Below are 20,934 nucleotides of genomic sequence, written 5' to 3'. Positions count from 1 at the left end.
TGGGGACAGGGGGACAGAAGCATCCAGTCTATAGTAGCAAGATACCCTACTATGTATAATACGATACCACTGGAATGAAAACAGCAGAAAATACCACATATTTATATGTGCTTATATATTCATAACATTTCATGAAGGATTATTCCATAAATTTAAAACAGTGATTATATCGGGACTTCTCTGTACTAGTTTGGCAACTTCTTCTGAGTCTATATTTACTTTTAAAAAAGTTTAGGAACAACAGTGGCTACTTCTTTTGGATGGACAGTGGTATTGGATAAAGTGGGGGACAAGGGTGGGAGAGAGAATTGTTACTGTATACTATTCTATAACGTTTAAATTTTTTAACTGTTATCATTATATTACCTATCCAAAAATTAAAATTATTTAAATAGTCCTTTTTTATTTTGTTTTATTTTATTATACATTTTAACTTTTTTTTTTTGTAATAGACAACTATTCTTTTGATACATGTTGTACTGGTTCTAACTCCAGAGAACTGTGTAAGATTGTGGGCCAAGTTTATGATGGAAAAACTGGACTCCATAGGCAACACTGTAGTTGGGATGGTACTACCTGCCTTACTCTTTTAAGGGAAGTCCCCTCCTGAGCTCCTCTGAAGGGACATCAGAGGTGGCCATGTGTAGTCCAATTTGATCCAACCCCACACCTGACCCAAGGCAGCTGGTCCACGTGATGTGTGGCAACCCATGCTGTGGCCAGCTCATCTTTTCATCCCACCAAAAGTACAGAATAAACAAACCATTCAGTAGCAAGAGAGGCACAGACCAAAAATGCAGACAGGCATAACCTGGAAGGAATAAACACCTTACAAGTCAAGAGGAAAGATAGAGGGGCCATTGGTGGTGAATGTCTCGGTCCCTGGTAGGTCCCATGTCTAGCTTTGTTTCAGCCCACATGGCTCTTATACTCAAAGAATAAGAGTGATCCTCTGTAATCACAGAGCCCAACTCATATCAGTGCCAGGACAAGATGAAGTCAAGGAAATGGGAGGGTGAGAATTTAGTATAGCATGGTGGTAGGTACAGAGCATGGGCAGCCGCAACCTCTTATCCATTTCAGGATGGAGCACCAATAGCACATGGTATGCAGTGGCTGGTTGGCTCTTTAAGGTATTCCTTAAACCTCCTTGGTTTCAGACCATATGCCCAGCAAAACAAGTCTTTAGGAGAACCATCAATAACCCTAAAGGATAAAAAAAACATAAGGACAACCATAGTAGATAGATATTTTTCATCATACTTGGCAACTAGCAGTGGGAAAAGAAAACTCTTACCCTGGATTGCTTGGCTTAAGGCAGAGAAGAAAAGTAAGATTATCATTTGTTCCCATATTCATTTCCTCATTCATTCATTCAACATATTTTTGAGGATCAACATGAAAGGTATTGCATTAGGTGCTAGCAATAAAATGGTGGGCAGAACAGACAATACATGCCATGGTGGAGCCATGGGCTAAGGGGGAGGCAGACAGGACCAAATGTCACAAATTAGTGTCACATTCCAACCCCAGAAGAACTATTTTTTTAAAAGACTTTTTTTTTTAATCTATTTATTCGTGAGAAACACACACACACACACAGAGAGAGAGAGAGAGGCAGAGACACAGGCAGAGGGAGAAGCAGGCTCCATGCAAGGAGCCCAACATGGGACTCGATCCCAGGTCTCCAGGATCACACACCCTGGGCTGCAGGCGGTGCTAAACCGCTGTGCCACTGGGGCTGCCCCAGAAGAACTATTAAGGGACAAACTAAAACTCTTTCAACTTCCATAGAACTATTAAGGGCCAAATCAGTAAGATCAGAGGTTTCCCAGAGGATGTAACAATTGAGCTGAGGTTGGAACCATGAGTGGGAGTCAGTTAAGTAATGAGACGAGGAAAAAACCTTCCAGTCAGCAGGGCACACATGGGCAAGGCCTGTGCTTTGGAAGGAGGTGGCACCTCTGGGGATTGAAATGGCAGCAGACACAGGAAATGCAGGGAGTCGATTGAGGTTAAGAAGTAGGTGCTAGATGATGCTGGGTTTTGTGGGTCACATAAACAAATTGTCATCCTTACCATAGATGGAATGGGAAACGGGAGGTGACAGATCAGCTGAGACTTATCAAGTGCTCACCAGTTCCTCTTGGCACTTTATACATATTAACTCACATATGCCTCACCACGACCTGTGCAATAGATGCCATCGTACAAATGAAGAAAAGGAAACACAAGGAGGTCAAGTAATATGCCCAAGGTCAGTGTTATATAAATGGGCCAGGAATAACCTCTGTATGTTAGCCTGAATCCCTCTGTGTCATTTACTTTTCTATAGCAAGATGGGATCATTAACCCAAAATGCACTGGAGCCAAACTGACTTGACTGGGGAAGGGAAGGTGGGATTTTATGAATTGAATGTTCATATGAATTGAATGTTCACACTTCTATGTGTGTTCCCTGCCCCAATTCATATGCTGAAACCCTGATTCCAGTGTGATGGTATTTGGAGATGGGGCCTTTGGAGGTAATGAGGCCATAGGGTAGAGTTCTTATTATGAGATTAGGGCTCCTCGAAGAGACCACAGAGCTAGCTGGCTCTCTCTCCACCATGTGAGTACACAGCATAAAAGTGGTTTATCAATGAACCAGGAAGCAAGTCCTCACCAAACACCAAATATACCTGCTCCTTGATCTTGGACTTCCCAGCCTCCAGAACTGTGAGAAATAAATGTTTGTTGTTGTAGCCCCTCAATCTGTGGTCTTTTTGTTACAGCAGCGTAAGCCAAGAAATGGCTTCCCATGGCTCCTGCTTAGCTTAGGAGGAACACAAACAAGAGGTTTAAAAATATGTACAACACAGAATAAAGGAATTTGGCAGGTGTTTTCAGGTAAAAGGTGAGAAGAAACAGTGCAGAGGGGCTGAGGCAGTGAATGGTGGTGCTATCTGAACGGGGGCACACAGCTCCCAAGCTTCAGGACCCGAGCCACCTTTTATCCCGAAGCACTTTGCGGTGCTGGAGTCCAAAGGGTAGCCTGCCTAAGACTCCTATTCTTATATTTCTGTGTAAATATCCCCATTCACTCAGTGTGAATCCCTACAATAGTCACCCGAGCAAAGCTGAGTGGATCTTCACGGTTCTTTACAACCAACACAATCCCATGATGAGGCTTCCCACTCATCATAAAGTCAGGACAGCAAAATTCTCCATAGTCACCATCAAGCTTTATAGTAAAGGTTTCTGGTAATATCATAGTTTCAAATCAATTTTACTTTAGAAACAGAGCTTGGGGTGCTAGGAGACAGAGATGACATGTTGATTTGGGGGAGGCCCATCACCTCTCTATTTTGAGTAGTCCTAAAGCATCCTGGGATAATTCTTGTCCCCATGCTTCACCTTATCAAGTTAGGAGGGGGGAATGAGTCCCGAGGGTAGATGCCATGCAGCATGGTATGAGACGCTTTACGCCATTTATGATGATTATTTTTTATTACTCACTTCAGATTCATTTTCCGTTTTAATTATCTCACTTCCACAGAGTGGCAGAAAACTTAATTTCACTATCAAGACAATTCAACCTATACCATTTTAAAATGGAGATGAGGGATCCCTGGGTGGCGCAGCGGTTTGGCGCCTGCCTTTGGCCCAGGGCGCGATCCTGGAGACCCGGGATCGAATCCCACGTCGGGCTCTCAGTGCATGGAGCCTGCTTCTCCCTCTACCTGTGTCTCTGCCTCTCTCCCTTTCTCTCTCTGTGACTATCATAAATAAATTAAAAAAGAAATTTTTAAAAAAAATGGAGATGACTAGAAATGTCTCTCTCCCTTCCTTGGCCTGGGAACCCTCAGTGTGTCCTGGTATCAGAGGAGAGCCATCTGGGCCTTGGTGTATGCCTTTTTCTTACTGGATTTCCCCAAAAAGTACAGTCTTAGACAACGGGCATGGTATGGGTGGCCTCCACATGAAACATCCTATCTCCCTCCTTCTGACCTCTCTCTTCCAAGCCCAGATCACAGGGCCCTTCTGGTTGAACCATTCTCAACCAATCTCCCTGCTCCTTTGAATAGTTCTAAAATCCCCTGGAATAGTCTCCTGTGCTCCTAGGGACTGGGGGAAGGATTACCTCTCTCATTCACTGTTTGCTTTATATGTGTGTACATCATTTGAATTTTTTTTTCAACCAGCATGTACTATTTTTTATTTTAATAAAATATAATAACATAAAACTTGTTATTTTAGCCCCTTTTAAGTGTATATAGTTCAGTGGCACCAAGTACATTCACAATGTTGTACACTCATCAGCACTACTTAGAAAACTGTTTCATCATCCCAAACAGAAACAATTAAGCAATAACCTCCCACTTTCTCTTTCCCAGCTCTTAGTAACCTCTACTCTACCTCTTGTGTCTGTGATTCTGACTCTAGATACCTCGTATAAGTGGAATTGTACAATATTTGTCATTGTGTGACCATTTCTTTCACTTAGCATAAGGTTCAAGGTTTATCCATGTGTTAGTAGGCTCAGAATGTCATTCCTTTTTATGGCTTATGTGTGCTATTTTTATAATTAACAAATAGATACTAAATCAATAACACATAAATGCTTTGCGAGATTTTAAAAAGACTATTATAATACCATCAGGTGAGTGCTATACCACATATGCTCTCAGGGTCCCTCATTCAGCCTGAGACAGGACAGGATTGCTGGAAAATATAAAGCTTTTACTGAGTTTTGACAATCTGAATGTTTTCTGGGACAGTGCTACTCAAGGAGCTTATGCCAGAATGATATAATCAACACATTGTTCTCTTCCTTTAGAAAGTCTTAATAAGGGACGCCTGTGTGGCTCGGTGGTTGGGTGTCTGCCTTCAGCTCAGGGTGTGGTCTGGGGTCCCAGGATCAAGTCCCATGTTGGGCTCCCTGCATGGAGCCTGCTTCTCCCTCTGCCTATGTTTCTGCCTCTCTCTCTCTCTCTCTGTGTCTTTCATGAATAAATAAATAAAATCTTAAAAAAAAAAGTCTTACTAAGAAAACAAAACAAAAACAAAAACAAAACAGTTACCCTGAATAGTGTGTATAGTAACTTGGTTGGTTTATCAGAATTCATATTCTAGTGTGTGCCATATATCCCATTTTATGACTGGTAATCAAGAGTGGATGGGCTGGCCAGTCTGCAGAGCATACTGTGAATAGCACTATTCTAGAAAACAGTTTCCCAGGACATGAGTTTTCATTTTCAGTGCTGATATTAAATCTGATTAATTCTGTCCCCATTTACTTCTGCTTCCCTAAGTCAAATAAGGTGAAAGAGAACTTTCCAGGAAAGTATTTTCTTGGGGCATTGAGTGAGGAGGTAACACAGTTCTAATGGTTCACACAACTGTTATCAAGCATTTCCATCACATGCTCATTCAGCAAGTGTTATAGCAAGTGTTGGAGCTAGAGGTTTAAAACAGGATGTGCCTGTGTCTACACCATAATCATATCTCAGTTTAAGTGTGAAGTTGGGGGCGGGAAAGGATTCAAAAATATTTATTATTTATTTATTTATTTATTTGTTTGTTTTTAAGTAAGCTCCAATCTCTCTACATCATCCACAAGAGTAAAGTACTGTAACCATCAAATGTTTATTGAAACTTTTTCCTATATGATGTCTCAGTAAGAACAGTAACCTGCACATAATTAGCTCCCAATAAATATAAATTCAAAGTTTTAAGAGTGGAAGTGATGCTTTTAAAATTGTATTAAGGAAGATTTGTATGACCACAAAATCAATGCCGATAAAGCCGCCAGGAAGGCCAGCTAAGCAGTGATTGCAGCCTCCCCAGAAGATAGCTCACAAAGTCTCATCCAGGGGACCCTGGGGCTGGGAAGGGCAAGTGGCAGCACACAGTATGAAGGAAGTGGATGTGATAAGGTCCCGGTATGGGTGTTAGAGAATGAGAATCAAAATTTACAATCCCTCTTCTGCAAGTAAATCACATGTTCCACCCATGCTTTTTTCTCACTCCTTCCTTGGCCTGGGGAAGAGAATGCGAGATTTCACAGGCTTCTTGTGCCATTTAACCCAGTGAGCATTGAAGTGGAGTCACTCATGATTTCCCTGAGAGAGAGAGACGCTTCATTAGAAAGAACTCTCAGGAAAAGAGCTTGAAAGAAAACCTGGGTATTGTTCCAGAACGTGATTCATAGAGTGAGACTGTCTCTGCCCCTATCAAAACAGAACTTCTGAGTTGGGGATTTTCCAAGTGTTTCTTTTCCTCCCCTAAGTAATATCCATGTGGTAGCACCAGGTCATGGATTGGAGTCTACAAGAGAAAGATAACGGGAATTCTCCAACCACTGGATTATGTTATCTTTTCAAAATCATATCTTTATTTGAAAGAACTTAGCTACAAACAAAGTACATCTATTCTAGACAAGATGACAAAAACTTTGTGATATTAGTCACAAATTTTTTAATAGAAAATGGCATGTTCCAGAGCTATATTATGTAGCATTTACCAATTCTTTATTTGCTTTCCCAATAGACATTTATTATCACCTTTCTGCAAAGTAAAAAACAAAAAAGTCAGAACTAGTGATTGTTTCTCAATCTTACTTCTCCTCTGAGAATAAATTATGCAGCATTATTTTAACAAAACAAGGTGGCTCTTGATAAAGGCATTGGTTGCTTGGCATTTAAGGTAATGCCTGGTATATTAGTTTCCCAGGATTTTTGTAACAAAGTACCCTAAATTGAGTAGCTTAAAACAACAGAAATGTACTGTTTTATAGTTCGGTAGGCTAGAAGTCTGAAACCAAGGTGTCAGCAGGATGGTGCTCCCTCTGAAGGCTCTAAGGGAGACTCTGTTCCAGACTTTTCTTTTGGCTTCTGGTGGTTGCCAGCAAACCTTGACACTCCTTGGTTTGTAGGCACTTCATTCCATTCTCTACCAACGGATATACATGGTGTACTCCCTGTGTGTTCTTACATCATCTTCCCTTTATAGGTGTCTGCCACTGTGTTTCTTCTTCTCTTTCTTAAAAGGACACCAGTCAGTTTGGATTAAGGCCCACCCTAATGACCTCATCTTGACTTGATCACATCTGCAAAGATACTATTCCCAAATAAAGTCAATTCACAGGTTCCAGGTAGACATGAAGACATCTCTTTTGGGACATTTCAACCTATAACACCTGGTAAAATGGAAGCAAAGATACTTCAGCCTGTTTCCTTTGAGAATAAGTTCAGTGTGAACTCTTAATCAGATCATGGAGTCTCCAGGTTTTAAGTTTTTCTCATAGTAAAGTGGGGGGAGCAGGAGAAATTGCATTCATTTCTCTCCTTGAAGACAAGGGTGTTCACTCAACCAACTTGTCTGTAATCAGATCCATGGAGGGTGTTAATCATCTTCAATGATTAACCTGTGCAGCTGGGACTTTGAGATTGCTCAATACAAATGTTGCCCATTTTATCAAGATTTTTTAAATGTTGGATTTTATTGGATTATATATTGGGTTGTATATTGGATCATATAAAACTTGATGTGAAGCTTGATGTGATTTACAATGTCCCTTTGTAATTGTTTTAGATATCACCATAGTTTTAATTTTGTTTTTTTTTTGTTGTTTTTTTTTAGTTTTAATTTTGTTAAATTGTGTTTTTAAATTTACATTTGCTAGTGTACATTTTATTTTTTCTCTAAAGAGTTAAATTTAGTATTTATTTAAAAAATAAATTTGTTTTCTAGAGAAACGCTTAAAAGCTAAAACACAAGAATTTAAAGGTAATTGTAATGATAAGGAAAAAAGCAAATCTCAGAAAAATTAGTCACTTGCATTTTATAATGTTTTCTTGAGAATCAGATCCTATGCATTCATAGCAACCAATTTTGGAATCGGAGTTTCAGTTTCTCAAATTGAACTATACTGTTAGTAGTGTTAAGAACAGTATGGCACACGGGGCACCTTGGTATCTCAGTTAAGCGGCCAACTCTTGCTTTTGGCTCAGGTCACGATCCCAGGATTGTGAGATCAGGCCCTGCATTGGGCTCCAAATTCAGCAGGGAGTCTTCTTGAGTATTCTATCTCTCCCTCTCCTTCTGTCGTCCTCCTTTAAAAAAAAAATAGCATGACACAATAATAAATCTTGATAAAATGGGCAATTCTCTGGAGAAAAAAACAAGACTCCAAAATTGATCAGGAAAAGGCAGTGACTATGATAAAAAATTAAAAACATGATCGAAGAATTTTGTTTTAAAAAAATGTATTCTAACTCTGATGGATCTTTTTAAACAATCGAAAAATAACATTAAGTTAAAAAATACTAAATATTAAATAAAAAGTCTCAGTGGATATATAAACATGAAAGCTATCCAATTTATTGAACAAAGTAGTATAATCCTGTTAACGAAGTTCAACAAAGATAGCAAACCAAATAAAAACAACAGAAAAAAAAAACTAATCTTGCTTATAAATTCCACTTGGAAATTTACAGAAAGAATTAGCAACTTAAATGTATTCATACATTTTATTTTATTTTTTTAATATTTTATTTATTTATTTGAGAGAAAGAGAGAGTACACGAGCTGAGGGAGAGGCAGGCTCCCTGCACAACCTCTGTCCCACACTGTGGCTGCACTGGTTCTGGTGCCTCTTAAAAAGAGCATCCCAGGAAGGAGAACTGCTGGGCCACAGAGTTGGCAAATGTTCAGCTTTACAAAATAATGCCAAACAGGGTTCCTGCAATACTATCAGCAGAGTAGAATGTTAAACAAAAATATTATTCCAGCATTTGTGGAAGACTTTATTAAGGTACCACTGCAGTGATGGTTTTGCATGAAGGGAGAGAGACTGGGCTCCACTCTGAATACAACAAAGACAAGTGGGGATTGATAGCCAGGATATGGGGTGGCTCAGTGGATAGAAAATTATTAAGAAAACACAGCAAGGCTAGGGGAATTCTTGCTAGACCCAAAAGGATTCTTGCTGAAGGCAGGCACGTGCCAAAGTTAGGAGATATCCAGGGTGGCTTGAAGAATTTGATCAGAAAGCAACGGTAGGAGATTTTCGCTAAACTGACCCAGCAGGATTCTTTCTAAAAGTTGGACTAAGAGAGTCAAGGACACAGCCCCAGATCTGGACCTGGCTGAAAAGAGGGCTCAGGGTAACCTGACTCAGTTTTGGTTAAGGAGAGAATCTTTGTCAATAAGTTTCCTTTATCCACATTTTCATCAACATATGACTCTGTCCTCATAGGGGACACCCATGGAGCAGTGTACACTTGCCTGGATGAGTGAGTTTCTGAAGGTCAGGTAGGAACCTCAGAAGGTATAGGGGACCGAAGGAAATCAAGCTGGAGTTGGTCTCCCCATTTCATGACCACCTCTCACCAGGGCACCTGGACCATAAAACATGTTTTATGTAAGAGAGTCATACAATAAATCAAGAGAAGAAAGTTTGATTAAATGGTTATTAAAAATTGAAAACAACTATATGTCAAAATAGCATATACAAAATTGAAACAATTAAATCAGAACACAGTTATCATGAAGATGACCAAGAGAAAATATACCTCACATATTAAAAGTATGAACAAACTGATACACAAAAATCAACTAGATTCAAATAGGCGAGAAAACAAGGACAGAAAAGTAGCACAGGAGAAATGTATTAGTCTAGAAATATAAGGAATGTTCAAATTCAATAGTAAAGTAATATAAATTACCAATAAGACACCGGGTTTAATTTACCAAATCAGTACACCAACCTGGCCAGACCTTAGCCTCCTCATTTGGACCATATTAAAATATGATACTCAAGTTTGCAAGACTAGGGTAGTCTTTCTTGTTTCATACACATCTAAGGTATTTCCAACATTTAGTAAATGTCTTTTGAAGAGTCATTTTAAACTAGAATTTTCTCTTTAAGAGTCAATCTTACAGAATCTGAAATACAGAAATAACTGTTTCTGCAAATTTTCATTTCACTATTATAACAAAGGATTAAAAACAACAATAAGCAAAGATGTACAAGTGATTAAACAAGCTGTGATATTATTAAAAAACAAATGAAGAGGTGCTTGGGTTGAGCGTCTGACTCTTGGTATCAGCTCAGGTCGTGATCTCAGGGTCATAAGATTGAGCCCCGTGTCTGGCTCTGCACTGAGCACACAGTCTTGAGGCTCTCTCTCCCTCTCCCTCTGTCCTCCCTTTGTGCTCTCACTCTCTCTCTCATAAATAAATAAATAAATAAATAAATAAATAAATAACAAATTAAGATCCTGTTTTATGAGTATTTAATAATATGAGCAAATGAGTAGGAAATCATATAAGTAAAATACATTAAATTGAAAAGAGTATTAAGTGAAAAATATATTACAAAATTTTAAATATAAAATATATTATAATATAAAATTTTAAATTACACTCTATGTGAATATTAGAAATATGTTAGAAAACTAAAGGATCAGAATGTTAATATTGATGATTTCTGAGTTGATTTGGTTTTTCGTGTTCTTAGTTATATTTTCTACATTTTCTGTATTTTCAGCCATCAATATGTAACATTCCTATAAGTTATAAGGGCTATATACTCACTAAAATATAAGCCTGAATACATAAGAATTCCTTTCGTGATGTTCTAGGATCTAGAATTACTTAGAAAACAGGTGTCACGTGATGGAGAATGCACATACTCTGCACCAAATTGCCAGGGTTTCAGTCCTGGACTCGCCACCTGCCAGCAGTGTCCTTGAGCAAGTTACTTCACCTCCTTGGGCCTCAGTTTCTTCCTCTGTAAAATAGGGCCAATAGGAGTCTGCACTTCCTGGGGTTGTGTGAGGAGTAACTGAATTAATACATGTAAGGGGCATAGAGCATGCGCTAGGAAAGATAGCTTTTATTATTATACAGGAAAAGAAGGAAGAGTTTTAGCTTGCATGCTCCTTGAAAGTAAGGCCAATTTCTCTTAGTTCTTTTTATCTTAAAACCCTCCACCTGCTCCCCAACCAAAAACCCTGACAACAGTGTGGAATCCATAACAATGTTCTCATAAAGTAAAGGGTTAGTAACTTCTTGCCATTCCTCATACTCCTTCACTTGAGCATTGCCAACCTCAGAAGTGACCTGCCTGGCACGGGCAGTCACTGTGTGAACATAGCTCCACCATCATCAACGTCACCTTCCTGTTGTAACATAGTACTATTATTCAAGATATTCAATGAGATATTAATGAAAGCAAATCTCAAATCAGCCACTTTGCTTTTCATGAGAATGTTCTGCATTTCTTTTGCCCTTAGATCAGCAACAATACCTGCTGCCTACACAAGGGCTGGATGTCAAGGGCCTCTCATTGGAAAAGAGCTACTTGGTCATGGGTGCTGGCAGAGAACCCTAGAATGTGACCCAGAAAAGGCGGTAGGAGTGTCTGCTATGGATTTCAAAAGTTGGTGAGCAGTATGTGAATAAGATCACATCCAAGGGGAGATGCTGACATCTAGAAGAGAATCAAGTTATCAGCGCAAAGTGACTTTGAGGATGGGCAGTAGGGAGCTGAAGTGGGGGAGGGGAGGGCAGAGAACAACATGAAAATTGTGGCGTGACATGAGGCATTCCCTTTTGAGAGTCCTGAGGGTGCTGCCAGGACTCAGCCCAGCTATCAGCTCTGGTTAGTCTTGCCTAATGTCACAGAGTCCACACCCAGTTGTCAGTTGGGCAGAGATCCAAAGGCTTGGGCCTCCAATCCAAATCTGGACAGTTTTGAAGAGTCATCCATCCCATCTTGATTCCCTGTAGGGCATCTCTTGAGATGGCATCATGGCCCAATGTCCCCCTCTGCCTGTCATGTCTCTCTCTCCCCCCTTCATGGCTGGTCCCAAGAGCTCCCCGATAAAGGCCTGCAGGAAAATCTCCACCTCAGAGTCTAGGACAGTCCCCCATCCACTCCCACAGAGCTTACACCCTAGTGGGAGATACAGAAAGTGAGCAAACAAGCAAGCCAATCAATAACTTCAGAAGAAAATGAGTACTAAAAGGAACATGAAACAAGGAAAATTGATAAGCAGGGACAGGATTGTGGGGGGAGCCAGGGACAGCCTCTGAGGAAAGGATTTTAGGTTGAGACAAAAAGCACTGGAGAAGTCAAAGGTCGGGACTAGCAGGTGTTTGCCTTGAGTAGAGTGATCCAGAGCAAGCTGGGGAACACAGAGGTAGAAAGAGCCTTTCCACACAGGAGCTGACAGGCATGACAAGGAGTGTGGGTTTCATCCTGGTTGAATGAAAAGACCCAGGAGGGTTTTAAGTGTTTCAGAGACCTGATCTAATTTAGGTTTTTAAAAGATTTTCTTGCTGGTTGGTGGAAAATAGATTGCAGAGAGGTAAGAATAGAAGCAGGGAGACTATTCAAGAGATTTCTCCTTGATCCAGGCCGCTACTTCTCAAAATACAAGTTGCAGCCCATTAATGGATAATGCAATCAGTACAATGGTTTTGAGCAAACTTTTTAAATGACACAACCTAGGCTAGATTTGAATAGAATAAAATAGAAGAGAAAGTTGAGTGTGTGACATTCAATAAGAATAAATATCGCTTCATGATACTTAATGGGGTTAGAAATAATTTTATACATGTTTATTGGCTCAAAATTAATTGATTGATATCTACAGGTTGTGTCAATCAACCAAGACCAGAAAAAATGACTTAAAAAGGAAGAAGAGTTGACAAAGGTCCAAGGGAGTGTGATGTCCTAGAGGAGTCAGTGGGGTCAGAGACACCTGTGAGAAGTAGCAGGGAAAACAGCACAGGGCCCAGAGGTATGAAGACCAGAGTAAAGACCCGAACAAGATGAAGTTGTCTGGGAGGGTAGAGAGAGGCTGGAGTGAGTGGCTGCCTCCATTACATTGGGCTTTGAAGCAGTATCAATCCCAGCAGAGGCAAAATGCTGTATTATTTAACAAAAAACAAAACAAAAAAATGAGGGTCTTGCTGGGGTAAGTCTGACCCAACCACAAAGATGGCAGACACAGATTTAGGGAGGGTCCCAGTTTCAATCCAGACCCACTATCTAAGCTCACTCAAAATGCAAGAGGAGCCCCCCGCTGTGATGGCAAGTTCCATGGTTCTCCCAAAAGCTGAAATGGAAGAGCAGTGATGTCCCAGGTTGCAGGACATGAGAGCCCTGTTGCTGGTAATAGTCAAGGCAAACTGAAGAACTCCATGAGCGGGCATTCCAGACGCTGAGGGGCATTATTTCACAAGTAAGTGTCACATGTCATTCATTCCACTGGATTCTCTTTTGTGAAAAAGTGCTTTGGACACATAAGTGGGAAAAATCTGGGAGCCTGTATCCTTTCTTGTGGGTTAAACTGTATGCCCCCAAAAGATAGGCTGAAGTCCTAATCTACAACACCTGACATGGTTTTTAAGTAGGATCATTCATTGTGGATGTAATTAGGTAAATTAAGGGGAGGTCACCCTGGAGTACAGTGGGCCCCAAATCTGATATGACTGGTGTCCTCAGAAGAGGAGGAGAGACACAGAGACACAGAGACACAGGAAGACAACCTGGTGATGACAGAGGCAGGCATATGAGTGATGTTTTCAGGCCATGGAAGGCCATGGATTGCTGGGAAGCACCGGGATCTAGAAGAGGCAAGGAAGGATTCCTCCCTACGAGCATCAGAGGGAATAGGGCCTTGCTTTCAGACTCTTGGCCTCCAGTGAGACAATAAATCTCATTCTGTTATTTTTAGTTCCAATACTTTGTTAAGGCAACCCTAGGAAATTAATACACTAGGCATCATTTTGGATGCAAAGTAACCAATGCCTTTTGGAAGGAATAGAGCTCTCAAGAGCCACAATTTGCATAATGCATACTGAAGACCTAGGAAGTCCATGCCTTGAGACTCACTGACTTAGAATATTACTTAAACTATTTTTTTTTAGTTGTTGGAAACAATAATAAACATTGACTATTTCACACACTTTCTTTGGATCAGGAATTTAGGAGTGGCTCAGCTGTGTGTTTATGTCCAGGAAGGGTCTCTCATGAGGCTACTTACCTGGAGTTATAGTTGGCTGCAGTCTGGCTGGCCCTGGAGGATCTTTTTATAAGATGGCTCACTCACAGGGCTTAGAGCAGGAGGGCTCAGTTCACTGCCATGTGGATCTCTCCAAAAGGCTGCTTGACTATTCTCTTTGGCAAAGCCAAAGACTGGTATTTTGTTTGTTTGTTTGAGTTTTTATTTTAATCAGCCTGTGCTCATCAGGCCAAGTACACTCTTTGCTCCCTATCACCTATTTCCCCAATCTCCCTACCCCCTCCCCTCTGGTCACCATCAGTTTGTTCTCTATAGTTAAGAGTCGACTTCTTGGTTTGCCTATCTCTCTTTCTCTTTTTTCCCCTTTGCTCATTGTTTGTTTCTTAAATTCCACATAGAAGTGATATCATATGGTATTTGTCTTTTTCTGACTGATTTATCTCACTTAGCATTATATACTCTAGCTCCAACCATCTCATTACAACTAGCAAGACTGCATCCTTTTTTATGGCTGAATAATAATCAATTGTATATATATACCACTTCTTCTTTATCCATTCATCAGTTGATAGACATTTGGGCTGCTTCCATATCTTGGCTACTGTAGATAATGCAGTTATAAACATGGGGGTACATGTAGCCTTTGAATTAGTGTTTTTGTAAACACCAATTAGTGCAACTGCTGGATCATAGGGTAGTTCTGTTTTTAACTTTTTGAGGAACCTCCAAACCATTTCCACAGTGACTACCCCAGTTTGCATTCCCACCAACAGTGCATAAGTGTTTCTTTTTTAACCACATCCTCGCCAACACCTGTCATTTCTTTTGTTTTTTATTTTATCCATTCTGACAGGCGTGAGGTGATATTTCATTGTAGTTTTTACTTGCATTTTACTGATGATAAGTGATGCTGAGCATCTTTTTCATGTGTCTGTTGGCCATCTGGATGTCTTTTTTGAAGAAATGTCTGTTCATGTCTTCTGGCCATTTCTTGATTGGATTATTTGGGGGCATGAGTTTTATAAGTTCTTTGTATATTTTCGGTTACTAACCTTTTATCAGATATGTCATTTGCAAATATTTTCTCCCATTTGGTAAGCTGCCTTTTAGTTTTGTTGTTTCCTTTCCTGTGCAGAAGTTTTTATTTCGATGTAGACTCAATAGTTTATTTTTTCTTTTGTTTCCCTTGCCTCAGGGGACCTATCTTGGAAAAAGTTGCCATGGCCAATGTCAGACAAATTACTGCTTGTACTTTTTTCTAGGATTTTTATGGTTTCAGGTCTCACACTTAGGTATTTAATCCATTTTGAATTTATTTTCATGTATAGTGTAAGAAAGTGGTCCAGTTTCTTTCTTTTGCTTGTAGCTCTCCAGTTTTCCCAACACCATTTGTTGAAGAGACTGTCCTTTCCCATTGGATAGTCTTTCTTGCTTTGTCAAAGATTATTATTTTTAAAAGATTTTTAAATTTATTTATTCGTGAGAGACACAGAAAGAGGCAGAGATATAGGCAGAGGGAGAAGTAGGCTCCTGCAGGGAGGCCAATATGGGACTCAATCCCAGGACCCTGGGATTACAGCCTGAGCCAAAGGCAGACGATGAACCACTGAGCCACCCAGGCATCCCCTGTCAAAAATGAATTAACCATATAATTGTAGGTTTGTTTCTGAATTTTCTATTCTGCTCCATTGATCTGTGTGTCTATTTTTGTGCCAGTAACATACTGTCTTGATCACTATAACATAAATTGTAACATAACTTGAAGTCCAAAACTGTGATACCTCCAACTTTGCTTTTCTTTTTCAAGATTGCTTTGGCTATCCTGGGTCTTTTGTGGTTCCACACAAGTTTTAGGATTATTTGTTCTAGCTCTGTGAAAAATGCTGTTGGTATTATGATAGGAATTGCATTAAATGTGCAGATTGCTTTGGGTGGTATAGACATTTAACAATATTTATTCTCCCAATCCATGAGCAAAGAATGTCTTCCGATTTCTTTGTGTAATCTTCAATTTCTTTCATCAGTGTTCTATAGTTTTCAGAGTATAGATCTTTTACCTGTTTGGTTAGGTTTATTCCTAGGTATCCTATTATTTTCAGTGCAATTGTAAATGAAATTGTTTTCTTAATTTCTCTTTCTGCTGCTTCATTATTGATATATAGAAATGTAACAGATTTCTGTACATTGATTTTGTATCTGCGATTTTACTGAATTTGTTTATCAATTTTAGAAGTTTTTTGATGGAGTCTTTTGTGGTTTCTATATATAGTATCATGTCATCTACAATTGGGAAAGTTTTACTTCTTCCTTACCCATTTGGATGCCATTTATTTCTTTTTCTTACCTGATTACCGTGGCTAGGACTCCCAGTACTATGTTGAATGAAGGTGGTTAGAGTGGACACTGTCTTGTTCCTGACCTTAGGGGAAAAGCTCTTAGTTTTTCCCCTTTGAAGATGATGTTAGCTATGGGTTTTTCATATATGGCCTTTATTATGTTGAGGTATGTTCCCTCTAACCCTGCTTTGTTGAGGGTTTTTATCATGAATGGATGTATGAATGTACTGTCAAATGCTTTTTCTATATCTATTGAAATGATCATATGTTTCTTATCTTTTCTCAATATATCACATTGATTGTTTTGCAAATATTGAACCACCCTTGCAACCTGGGAACAAATCCCACTTCATTGTGGTGAATGTTTTAATTTATTGTTGGATTCATTTTGTTACCATTTTGTTAAGGATGTTTTGCATCTATCAGAGATATTGGCCTGTAGTTCTTTTTTGTGTTGTGTCTTTATCTGGATTTGGTATCAGAGTAATGCTGGCCTTATAGAATGAATTTGGAAGTTTATCTTCCTTTTCTGTTTTTTGGAATAATTTGAAAAGAATAGGTATTAACTGTTCTTTAAATGTTTGGTAGAATTCACCTGTGAAGCTATCTGGTCCTGGACTTTTGTTTTTTGGGAGCTTTTTGATTACTTATTCAATTTCATTGCTGGTAATCAGTCTGTTCAGATTTTCTATTTCTTCTTGCTTCAGTTTTGGTAGGTTATATGTGTCTAAGAGATTATCTATTTCTTCTATATATACCAATTTGTTGGCTTATATAGTTTTTCATAACATCTTTTATAACTATTTATATTTTTGTGGTGTGGTCTCTCTCATTTGTGGTTTTATTTACCTGTGTTCTTTCTCTTTTTTCTCAGTAAGTCTGGCTGGAGATTTATCAATTGTATTGATTTTTTTTTTTCAAAGAATCAGCTCTTGATTTCATTGATCTGTTCTATTATTATTTTAGTTTCCATATCATTTATTTCAGCTCTAATCTTTGTTATTTTCTTCCTTCTGCTGGTTCTGGGGTTTTTGTTCTTCTTTTTCTAGCTCTTTTAGGTGTGAGGTTAGGTTGTTTGAGATTTTTCTTGCTTCTTGAGGTAGTTCTGTATTGCTGTAAACTTCCCTCTTAGAATAACTTTTGCTGCATTCCAAAAGTTTTGAACTGTTGTGTTTTTGATGTTATTTGTTTCTATGTACTTTTTAATTTTCTGGTTGACCTATTCATTGTTTAGTAGCAGGTTATTTAACTCCATGTATTTGTGCCCCTTCCAGATTTTTTCCTGTGGTTGACTTCTAGTTTCATAGCATTGTGCTTAGAAAAGATGCATGGTATGACTGTGATCTTTTTAAATTTATTGAGGTTTGTTTTGTGACCTACTATATGATCTATTCTGGAGAATAGATCCATGTGCACTTGAAAAGGAGGTGCATTCTGTTATTTTAGGATGTAATGTTCTGAATATATCTATTAAATCCATCTGGACCAGTGTATCATTCAAAGCTATGGTTCCCTTATTGATTTTCTGTTTAGATTATCTGTCCATTGATATAAGTGTGGTGTTAAAGTTCCTAACTATTATTATATAATTATCAATTTGTTCCTTTATGTTTATTATTCACTGTTTTATGTATTTAGGTTTCCCTATCCTGGGTGCATAAATCTTTACAATTGTTGTATCTTTTTGTTGGATTGTTCCCTTTATTAATATAGTGTCCTTAAACTATTCTTTAAAAACATGTTCTAATCCCAATATTTATCTTCTTTTCAGTTTGAATACTTTATTTGGTATACCACTTATATGATTCTGTATCCAGGTACCCATCCAGAAGGAAAGAAGTTAAACGGACAGTATTTCAGAGAGAATCCTGTAAAACTCAGAGGTTTGGATTTATGGCCTCAGACCAAGCTTCCACACTATTTCAAGGTTCACTAGGCAGTAATGATTTCTTTCCTTCTCCCTTGTCACCTGTCAGCGAGGCTGCCTGCCCCATTTGCCTGTTGGCAGCAGAGAACTCACAAGAGAAGGCCCCTCAATGGATAGTGTTTATGTCTTCACTTCACATCCTTAATCTGGGTAGGAAGAAGGGCAGAAAAGAGATCTTTTTTCTAGAGTGTACACACGTGAATGACAACAATGAGAACCAGGAACCATCACCCAGCAGATCCCAGTAGAATAAAATTAAATCAGAGGGTAAAGTGTTTCAACAGCCTGATAGAATCAAGCTGTCTTTTAACTAAGATGCTTCCGGATCATTCCTCCATCTGTTTAATAGAGCATTTACATCAATTACCACTGCACTGCGGTAAAACAGGATGCTAAAATCAGGACTGCCCCAAGAGATGGGGACAGTGTTGCTGAGCAGGCGGGCAGGACCAGGGCTCCCAGGAGCTGATGGTGGCTCCTCACTCAAACAAATCCATTTCCTCACAGGGATTTGAGATGGAACTCATAACAGGAACTTATTTCTTTGTCTGTCTTTCCCTTCTGGGGACTGAGGGTGGTTACCATAGAAATCAAGTCTATTCAGGAACTTGAAACTCATTACTGATTGCAAAAAAAAAGTTAGTTTTTAGGGTCAGAAACAACATCGGCAGGAGGGTAACTGAAGGAAATATAGAGATGCCTTCAGGGGTGACATAAAGTCCAAAGAAACCGTAGCATCCAGAATTCAGACTCTATAGCACCATGTTATCACTCACATTCTAAAACGACAGTTTTCCTAAGGAAGAATTACCAGTAAAGTCATTTGTAGCTCTGCAAGACCTACAGGAGCTGTCTGCCCTGTTGTAATTAGGCAGCTTGCCAGCAGCTCATGACAGAGCCAGAGCTTAACTTTGGATTTAAGCAGTACAAATTACTTAAAGAGGTTTGGGGCGCTGGGGGATTTTGCTGATTTCCCAGTGATTTTTTTTTCAGCAAATCTGTACTTATAGGAAAAAAATGAAATCTCAGTGGAAAGTATTACCCTGTATTCCTAATCTCCATACCTGACACTTACTGAGTGGGGATCAGTGGGAGAGAAAAGTGGATGGACGTGCTTCCCACCACCACGGTCCCAGAATCTTGAGGATCCCAGGTAAACCCAACCTCTCACTTACCCGTGACAAGTGGCTCACAAGGGTTGAGGCTCACACCATCTGTGGCCTGTAGACCCAAAACCTTAATCAGCTCTTCTGATTATTCAGCCCTGGAGATGAAATTCCTGCTCAGCCACTTACAGACTGTTTGACTTTAGGCAGGTCACTTAACGGCTCCAAAACCCTCTTTTTCTTATCCATAAAATGAAGACAACAAAACCTGTTCTTTCTTCTTGCCTCACAGATGATTGTGAAGCTCAAAGGACATACGCAAAGTAAGCGCTCCTAACTGGCAGACATAGGTACAAAGGGAAAACATTATCATGACTTCTCTGAGGGCAGGACTTCCTGTCTGCAGGCAGGACTAACCATCTCTGATGACGAATGAGGGGACGGCAGGCCAGGGCTCTTGAGTTCCTGTCAAGGAGATGCTAACAAAAATACCCAAACACTTTGGTCCTTTTTTTTTTTTTTTTTTTTTTTTAATACCTTAAGTTGCAGAGTTAGGGATGTCAGGCCACAGGTAGCAGAAGACTTAGAGTTGGTTCCCACAGCTGTGTTATCCACCTTCCTGAAAAGAAACATGTAGCCACATGTAGCTTCCCTTTTCCTGCTTCCTCCAAGTCCTCAGGCTCTTCTCATCAGCGCCCCCTCCCTGCCGGCCCCACTAGCACCTGCCAGCGAGGCTGCCTGCATCCCCTGCACCATCATTCCTGTTGCCTATCATGTTAGCCAGACTGGCATCTTCACCTAAAATGGAAGAGAAAGGACAGTTGCTGTAAGACATTCACAGTCTTCCCTGGATTTCCACTTGCTCTCTGTAAAATAGTGCCAAGAGTGTATCCATTAAAAAAAATATATTGTGAAATAATAAAGAAGCATTGCTATCAGTGTCATTATTTATGATGACGCCTGAGTAAATATATGAGCTAGGTGGTCATCTAGCATAATGCCTGCCATAATAGGCACTCAATAAATATTTATTGAAGGAATAAATGAGTGGGGAATATTCATGACTTTAAAAATATTTAGTAGTGAAACAATTCATTTAAAAAACTTTTATCTGGAACTCCAATATTTTGCTCAGCCAATTCAGCCTCTCAGTTCCCTACAGAAATTCCTCAGGCCCCTTCCAGGTGCCTCAGAACAGATAGAAAACCTATGACCTTATAGAATTATTAACATTTTTATTCTTGTATTTTGGCCTTTCCTCCATAATGAGATATCTACTTTTACATTTAAAAATTCGTCAGTTGGACTTGTTCAAAGAATGTTTTTGGCTTGTACCTGACACATTTTATCAAATTAGACTCTGAATTCCTCCATAATAAGTGTCACATAATTACACACAAATTGTATGTTCTGCTTAACATTCCTTAAAGCCATCCCATTTCACTGAACTTGTTAATAGAAGTGATTGTCAGAAAAACCAGAAAGCCAAAGGATCCTATCATGTGCCCAATTTTGCCAGGATTCTACAATCCTGTACTGATCTA

This window comes from Canis lupus, chromosome 1 (assembly GCF_048164855.1).
Source record: "Canis lupus baileyi chromosome 1, mCanLup2.hap1, whole genome shotgun sequence".
Classification (NCBI taxonomy): Eukaryota; Metazoa; Chordata; class Mammalia; order Carnivora; family Canidae; genus Canis; species Canis lupus.
The sequence above is the reverse complement of the archived record's forward strand: the minus strand, read 5'-3'. Positions refer to the sequence as shown.